This window comes from Microcaecilia unicolor, chromosome 6 (assembly GCF_901765095.1).
Source record: "Microcaecilia unicolor chromosome 6, aMicUni1.1, whole genome shotgun sequence".
Taxonomy (NCBI): domain Eukaryota; kingdom Metazoa; phylum Chordata; class Amphibia; order Gymnophiona; family Siphonopidae; genus Microcaecilia; species Microcaecilia unicolor.
In genome coordinates, this window is record NC_044036.1 from 153,766,324 (window position 1) to 153,775,809 (window position 9,486).

Below are 9,486 nucleotides of genomic sequence, written 5' to 3' on the forward strand. Positions count from 1 at the left end.
ATTATAGAATATGCTTAGTTGGAGCCGATTTCAACGCTGATTTTTTTTTTTTTTTAGGCGCCATATATAGAATCTCCTCCTATTAAAAAGTGACCTGCACGATGACTAATATGTGGGTTTCCCGTTCGCCGAGGCCACTTTTAGCAAGGCTGTAAAATAGCCGCATTTTCCACGTCATCAGTTAATGGCCACACGCTAATTTCCCAATTAGCACATGGCCATTAACGTGGGACCCCCCCCCCCCTTACCAACACCTATTTTCTAGGCAGTAAGGGCTCCCATGCTAACTATGCGCTAATCAGATAGCACATGGTGGTGTAGCTGCTCTAATCAATTAGCGCTGGACATGCCTACTCTTCAACCCCAAACACACCCCCCCATGCTAAAAAATAAAATGCATTTTTTAGCGCATGGAAAGCACGCCCTGTGGTAGTGGATTTTAACCTGCAGTGAGCAGGCATGCCTGCTTACCATAGCTTAGTTAAAGGCCTCCAATGGGATTTAGGTGACATGTTCTGAATAATGCACAGAGAGAGGTCTATGTAAATTTGTGCATGTGATCAAATTTTGGCATACAATTCTAGTCGAGGAGTAGCCTAATGGTTAGAGCAGTGGGCTTTGATCCTGGTAAGCTGGGTTTCACTCCCACTACAGCTTCTTGTGACTCTGGGAAGTCACTTAGGGCCCCCTTTTACCAAGCTGCGGCAAAAAAGGGGGCCTGTGTCAGCGTGTGTTTTTCATGCACGCCAAGGCCCCCTTTTACCACAGTGGGTAAAGGGGAAGTTTTTCTTTCCTGCAGGAAATGGCAGTGTGGCAAGTAAAGCACTTGCCGCATGGCCATTTCAGGGGGGAGCCCTTACCACCACCCACTGAAGTGGCGGTAAGGGCTCCCGCGCTATTCCGGCGGTAACCGGGCAGCACATGGCACTGGCCCAATTACCGCTGGGTACACTCCGGTGCTACAAAAATAAATACATTTTTGTAGCACTGGATATGACAGCATGCTAGGGGTGGGAAGTACCGCCAGGCTGCTGTGGTAGCCTGGTGGTACTGCCTGTTTAGCAAGCGGTAAGCCCGTGTTGGGCTTGCCACCATTAATAAAAGGGGCCCTTAACCTTCCATTGCCCCAGGTACAAAATAATTACCTGCATATAAGATGTAAACCATTTTAACAAAGTCCCATCCCCTTTCCCTTTGCGTCATATATAGAATATGGGGGAATACTGCCTCATACATGCTAAAATTACTTCCTAAAAGCTCAGCCTACACCTTATTCTTCAGCTTAACTGAGAATGCTCATAGATTCAGTTCTTGGAAGTAAAGATTATTCTGCTAGGTAACAAAGTACAGATCTTTATGAAGAGACAGGGGAAGGACACTTTTGGCAGGACAGAGGACCTGCCAAAAGATATAAAAGCAGAACTAATTTTAAGGAAGTTTAAGTCCTTGCTTAAAAGTTATTATTTTAAGCAAGAATGGAATTTAGGATCTATTAGGATTTTATTTTATTTATTTTATTTATTTTTATTTTTGTTACATTTGTACCCCGTGCTTTCCCACTCATGGCAGGCTCAATGCGGCTTACATGGGGGCAATGGAGGGTTAAGTGACTTGCCCAGAGTCACAAGGAGCTGCCTGTGCCTGAAGTGGGAATCGAACTCAGTTCCTCAGTACCAAAGTCCACCACCCTAACCACTAGGCCACTCCTCCACTCTGTTTATATGAAGGCAATGCTCTTTTGTGAATATCTTGCTGTGAGAACTCAGAGTTCATGTTGTTCTATCTCTCCTGTCAATAGAAACGGTGTTCTTTTCCTTTTAAAATTTGTGATTTGATTTTGCTAACCACCGTGACCTGTTAAAGCCAGGCGGTATATTAAATGTTGATAATAAACAAACAAAGCTGAAGGAATATATCACCAGTGAATAACCAAGGGCCCAATTCTCCATAGCCTCTACTGCAAAAATGTGCCCCTAAGGGAGTGGAAGACATTTCAAACCTATGAGGTCACCGACTGATTGATACAATATGTCTATTGATATCACTAAAAGTACAGGAAAAACTTTCCATTGCAGACAAAATACAGAACAATGATAAAAACATGAAATACTGAATAGCACAGACAGTGGCATATTTGTAAAGACTGTATATCCATTTATTACTGATTATAAAGCAACCTTCCACCAAAGGTCAATATTTTAATATTTTGCTATAACATTTGGAGGGCTTTTTTTTTTAAAACAAGCAATAAAATATTGTGTGCCTCTATTGTGACCTGGCAAGCATCTAAATTATCTCATTAATCAACACAAAATATATGAAAATTAGTGAGAGTAAGTGCAGCTTGCTGAACAGGTATTACAGATTTATTTTCCACAACTCATGGCACACACAATTATCGATTTTCTGCTCTCCCTTGCATTCTGTCCTGTAAAAAAAAAAAAATACAATTTAATAATGTTTGCATTAAGGCTTGAATAATGTGCCAAATAAACCACCAACATAACCTGAATCTTTCTTTCTTTCCAAGAGCTGTGGAAAACAGATGCACCAGCAAAACATACTTGCAGATGTGACAGCTAATTTGGGGGTAACTTTTACTAAGCTGAATTAGGAGCTAATGCGGGGGGAAATGACCTTAACATTGGACACTTTGAGGGGCATAATCGACCAGAAACGCCTATCTCCATGGGCGTTTATCTCCGAGAACGGGTCCGTGAAGGGGCGGAGTGAACCGTATTTTCAAAAAAAATAGACGCCCATGTGTTATTCGCCAAGGTGTGAGCTGGGCGTTTTTGCTTTTCAGCGATAATGGAAAATGAAATCGCCCAGCTCAAAAACGAATAAATCCAAGGCATTTGTTCGTGGGAGGGGCCAGGATTCATAGTGCACTGGTCCCCCTCACATGCCAGGACACCAACCGGGCACCCTAGGGGGCACTTTTACAAAAACAAAAAAAAAGGTAAAAGAGCTCCCAGGTGCATAGCACCCTTCCCTTGGGTGTTGAGCCCCCCAAATCCCCCTCAAAACCTACTGCCCACAAGTTTACACCATTACTATAGCCCTAAGAGGTGAAGGGGGGCACCTACATGTGGGTACAGTGAGTTTGGGGGGGTTGGACGACTAAGCATTAAGCAGCACAATTGTAACAGGTAGGGGGGGGATGGGCCTGGGTCCACCTGCCTGACGTCCACTGCACCCCCTAACAACTGCTCCAGGGACCTGCATACTGCTGCTTGGGAGGAGGGTATGACATTTGAGGGTGAAAGTAAAAAGTTGTGAAACATCATTTTTTTGTGGTGGGAGGGGGTTAGTGACCACTGGGGGAGTCAGGGGAGGTCATCCCCGACTCCCTCTGGGGGTCATCTGGTCATTTAGGGCACTTTTTGGGGCCTTATTCGTGAAAAAACAGGGTCCAGGAAAAGTGCCCTAAATTCTAGCTACAAACGTATCCATTATCGGCGAAAGGCGCCCATCTCTGTTCGGGTGATAACCACGCCCCAGTTCCGCCTTCACCACGCCTCCGACACGCCCCCGTCAACTTTGTCCGCATCCGCGACGGAGTGCAGTTGAAAGCGTCCAAAGTTCGGCTTTCGATTATACCGCTTTATTTGTTTTTGTGAGAAAAACGCCCATCTCCCGATTTAGGTCGGAACTTGGGCGTTTTTCTCGTTCGATTATAAGCAGGATAGTAACATAGTAGATGACGGCAGAAAAAGACCTGCACGGTCCATCCAGTCTGCCCAAGAAGATAAATTCATATGTGCTACTTTTTTATTTGTACTGTCCTCTTCAGTGCACAGACCGTATAAGTCTGGCCAGCCCTATCCCCGCCTCCCAACCACCAGCTCTGGCACAGACCCTATAAGTCTGCCCAGCACTATCCCTACCTCCCACCACCAGCTCTGGCACAGACCGTATAAGTCTGGCCAGCCCTATCCCCGCCTCCCAACCACCAGCTCTGGCACAGACCCTATAAGTCTGCCCAGCACTATCCCTACCTCCCACCACCAGCTCTGGCACAGACCGTATAAGTCTGCCCAGCACTATCCCCGCCGCCCAACCACCAGCCCCGGCACAGACTGTATAAGTCTGCCCAGCACTAGTCCCGCCTTCCAACCACCAGCCCTAGCACAGACCGTATAAGTCTGCCCAGCACTAGCCCCGCCTCCCAACCACCAGCTCTGCCACCCATTCTAGGCTAAGCTCCTGAGGATCCCTTCCTTCTGCACAGGATTCCTTTATGTTTATCCCACGCATGTTTGAATTCCGTTACTGTTTTCATCCCCACCACCTCCCACGGGAGGGCATTCCAAGCATCCACCACCCTCTCCGTGAAAAAATACTTCCTGACATTCTTCTTGAGTCTGCCCCCCTTCAATCTCATTTCATGCCCTCTCGTTCTACCGCCTTCCCATCTCTAAAGGTTTGGAAGGTTAGGGGTCTTTTTACTAAGGTGCGTTGAAAAATAGCTTGCGGTAGTGTAGGCACGGGATTTGGGCGTGCACAGAATCATTTTTCACCGCACCTGTAAAAAAAATGCCTTTTTAAAAACTTTTTGCCGAAAATTGGCGTGCGGCAAAACCAAAATTGCCATGTGTTCATTTTGGGCGTGTGTCCTTTACATAAGTACATAAGTATTGCCATACTGGGAAAGACCAAAGGTCCATCGAGCCCAGCATCCTGTTTCCAACAGTGACCAATTCAGGTCACAAATACCTGGCAAGATCCCAAAAATGTACAAAACATTTTATACTGCTTATCCCAGAAATAGTGGATTTTCGCCAAGTCCATTTAATAATGGACTATACCGCCAGCCATTGACCTAGCGGCAAAGTCTCACGCGGTAACCAGGCAGTAATGACCTACGTGCGCCAAATGCCACTTGGCGCACATCCATATTGGACGCACGCCAAAAATGAATTTACTGCAAGAGCCACGCAGTAGCTGGGCAGTAATTCCATTTTGGCACATATTGGGTGCAAGTAGAGCCTTACACGGCTTAGTAAAAAGGCCCTTTAATGTAGTAACTGCATAGTTTTTTTTTTTAGGGGGCTTGTCCGGGGCAGAGAGCGGGCCGTCCTGTGCTAACCAGCTACCACATCTACATTACTGGACACTAGCTGGTTAGCACGCAGATAACGCAAGAGCCCTTATCACTTAAAACAGTGGCGTAGCCAGGAATTTTAAGCAGACGATGCGTCTAGTCCTGCTCGCAGATATCTCACAATTCCCTCCCTCCCCCCCCCCCCCCCACCTCCTTCTCCCCTGTTTATAGTCCTGTACCTCTCTGTTCCCTTCCTGGCCCACAAAGCTCTCACAATTTCCTCCCCACTCACACCCTGTTGACAGGCTGGTATCTCTCACTTCCCTTCTCAGCTTGCAAAGCTCTCAGCTCCCTCCCTACCCCGTATGCCTTAAAAATCGCTTCCAGTCTTCACCTGAGCAGCACCAGTGGCATTCTTAGGCTGCCTGCAGCCTGCACCGGGGCTCTCCCTCTCAACCACCCCGCCCTTCAGAAACAGGAAGTTGCATCAGAAGGGACGGGATGGTTCAAGCCCTACAAAATAGGCGGTGGTAAGTGCTCCCACGGTAGTTTTTTTTAAATAGATGCCATCATGAATGGAAAAAATAACAAACATCCGTGCTTTTACATCCATGGTAAAAATGGCCTTAGCATGCAGAAAAGACCCACGTTAGGGCGTGCTAAAGCCAATTTTTAACAGAACTTTATAAAAGAACCATTTAGTCTGCAATAGCAGAATCTTATGTGAGAGTGTTGGATATGTCTTTTGTGGGTTGCAAGTTGTTTCACAGGTTTATGATCTATGAAACGAACCATATGCTTTCTGTAATTGCATAAAAGCAGGACAAGAGAGAAATGAATGCGAGACATTACCCTGGCAATAAGAAACCACACATCAGTAACAATACAAAAGGAAACAGGAGAAATATGAATGTGCACTTAGCAATCTGCATTTATTATCAATGGAATTCTGCAGATATGGCCACGTTATTGCCAAAGTTACAGCAACTGGATTCGAAAATGAAACACATTCAAGTCTGAGGGTTACCTGTGTGTTTGGGGCAAATGGGTGTGTGTTCACGAGGTGACATGGAGCATATAAATGGGAACCCTGTTGGTGCCTCCTGTTCATTTTTGCATGCAATATCCTTATCAGTTTAGATGATGAGTTGGCGATATACATACATTATCTCTTTTGCCCTTGGTTTCAGAAGGTTCCCTAGAATACGGCATAGTCAGTCAGGTTTTCAGAGTATCCACAATGAATATGCATGAGATAGATTTCATGCACTGCTTCCTTGGTATGCAAAATCCCTCATACATATTCATCGTGTATATCCCGAAAACCCAACTGGCTTGGTGTGCCCTGAAGACCAGGTTGAGAAGCAAGTGTTGTGAGATATTAGGAAACTGCACAAAATGAGTAGGATGCATATAGTCCAATCAACTTCTCCATTTTGAACAATTATAAAGTTTTCTATATTAAAACACTAGCCATAATATATATATATATATATTTTTTTTTTATTATTATTTTTTTTTTACAAGTTATTTCCTCTTTTTGTTTTGTTTGTTGATTAAGTGTGGCTTTCTCCAGGCCATGGGAAACATTTACTTGCCAAAAATAATCTGCCTTTATAATAGCTGCTATTCACGTGTTTTCCACTCTTTGCCCACCAGAGGCAAAATGAATTTGAAAGAACTGAGCTCACAGGTTTTCTATTCTATGATACCACTACATAAAAATAAATTACTCAAAGAAACCTTTGCAGGATAAGGCCAAATGCCTATCCTAAAGGCCCCAGAACTCAGTCCCCCCCCCCCCCCCTTACTTTGCATAGAATACGGTATAATAAAGTCAAAAATTTCCAAAACCTATAAAAAAAAGAGAAGAAGAACACAAGCACAATATACATATATATACATTCCAGTAAATACTCCCCTGCAAAGCCAGACTCTCAAACATTTACTGCATAGAGCTGGTTTTAAAAGCCAAGATAATGAGGTCCTTAATCATTGTATTATTCCTCATTTATTTGGTTTTAAATTAATTTCTAGCACTTTTCAACATTATTTTGCAAGCTTAGTGTGAACAGGAAAGTGGGTGTAAGTGCTCAGGGGGGAGCCATTCTGCAGGATTTTGTATAGTCCTTGGCTGCCATTACCTACTTAAGTGGGGAAAAAATGCCCTCTCATCAATATCCTTTCTTTTTTATCATTCTACAGAAAACCAGGAGCCATACAATTAAAGAGCAATTTTTACTATGTTTAGCATAGAAGCAAATGGTGATCTTTCAATGTCTCACCTGTTAAAGCAGCCTTTCCTCTCTTAATCTAGTTTTTAGCTACTATAACATGAATGGAGAAAAATGTATTCTTTTAAAGATCCTGAAATACAAAGGGGCTCATTTTCAAAGTACGTAGACTTACAAAGTCCCATAGGTTACTATTGGGCTAATTTTCAAAAGAGAAGGGCACGTCCCTGATGAACACTTGGCCGACTTTATTTGGTCCTTTTTTTTTTTTTTATAACCAAGCCACAAAAATGTATCCTAAATGACCAGATGACCACTGAAGGGAATCAGGGATGACCTCCACTTACTCCCCCAGTGGTCACTAACCCCCTCCCACACTCAAAAAAAATTTAACATATTTTTTCCAACCTCAAATATCATACCCAGCTCCATGACAGCAGTATGCAGGTCCCTGGAGCAGTTTTAGTGGGTACTGCAGTGCACTTCAGGCAGGCGGACCCAGGCCCATCCCCCCCCCACCTGTTAAACTTGTGGTGGTAAATGTGAGCCCTCCAAAACCCACCACAAACCCACTGTACCCACATCTAGGTGCCCCCCTTCGTCACTAAGGGCTATGGTAGTGGTATACAGTTGTGGGGAGTGGGTTGGGGGGGATTTTGGGGGCCTCAGCACACAAGGTAAGGGAGCTATGCACCTGGGAGCTTTTTCTGAAGTCCACTGCAGTGCACCCTAGGGTGCCCGGTTGGTGTCCTGGCATGTGAAGGGGACCAGTGCATTACGAATGCTGGCTCCGACGACGACCAAATGGCTTGGATTTGGTCGTTTCTGAGATGGGCGTCCTCGGTTTCCATTATCGCCGAAAATCTGGGACGACCATCTCTAAGGTCGACCTAAATTTCCCCGACCGTATTATCGAAACGAAAGATGGCCGCCCATCTTGTTTCGATAATACGGGTTTCCCCACCCCCTTCGCGGGAGCGTCCTGCGAGGACACCCTCAGGAAAACTTGGGAGCCCTGTTCCATTATGCCCCTCCACGTAACTTTGTAAGTCTGTCTAAGTGCTTTGAAAATACGCCTCAAAGTCTCGTAACCTCCAACAATAACAATAATCATTTGCAGACACTGTTTGAGAAAGTTGAGCATTGGCCTCACCTGTGTCTTGATGGCATACACAGAGACTCTTACGATAGTGCAGTAAAAGGTTTTGCACTTATCATGCATAAATTGTAAAACTCCTAGGCCCCAATGATCAAAACTTTGGTGCTGTATGGAACAGTGTCAAAAAATTACCACCAGAACAGCACAGCAAAACTACTCCTAATGCTCTACACTAATTATATGGTAGTCAGTTCCTATGCTTGTCGGCTCTCAGCATTGCGCACTAGTAAATGCGGGTGCTAGTCCAGCACTAAGGCCCTCTAGTGGCCACTTTTACTGCTGAGCATCGGCCCACTAGTGCACAGTTAGTGCAAATCCTGTGCAGTAAATGCAGACAGTGTGCCCACTATCTGACCTAAAATTATCACACAGGGCACACAATTAACACAGGAGCACTGTGCTGCATACAGTGGCAGATAGCCCCCCCCCCCCCAACAGTTCCCTCCTTGTCCAACGCCACCCCAGACAAACCCTCAATTCGTGATCCCTTTCCTGACTGCCCACTAGTTTAATATCCCACTCACCCCAGGCTGAAGTCCCACCCTAGTGCAAAACCCTGTCCCCAAGCACAAAGTCCCTCTTCCCAACCCCAAGACCTATCTGAGGTCTCCATTCATGTTCATTAGTTCCAAACAGGAGCCCCCTCTGCTGGGATTCAAAATAGCCCCCAAGACCCCTATACATGGAAGAATGTTCCCTAGCAATATTACCGCGAGACTTCTGCTAGGGTTATATGGCCATTTTGGATCCTGGTAGAGGCCTAGGTGAGAGCACTGGGGGAAAACTCTCACCAAACTCCAACGAAGACTTAAGGTAGGTTCCAGAGATTGGAAGAGGGGCTTTGGGGTGATTTCATGAGAGAGTATTAGAGACCGAGGGTGGTGTCAAGGGAGGACTGAGCAATTGTGGGGGGGGGGGGGGGGGTGCACCATCACAGAACTTCTTACAACAGCAGCTTCAATACCATTCATTTGTCTTCTAGGAATCCCAATTTCGATTCTAGGGATTTCCTGTTGCTTCATTTCCCCAATCTCAAGAGAGGCAGT

General features: G+C 45.2%; 1 protein-coding gene across 1 annotated transcript in view; it reads right to left on the reverse strand.

Moving 5' to 3' along the window:
- The window catches only part of PTPRG (protein tyrosine phosphatase receptor type G), a 708,710-nt gene that overhangs the window by 617,711 nt on the left and 81,513 nt on the right, over nt 1-9,486 (reverse strand).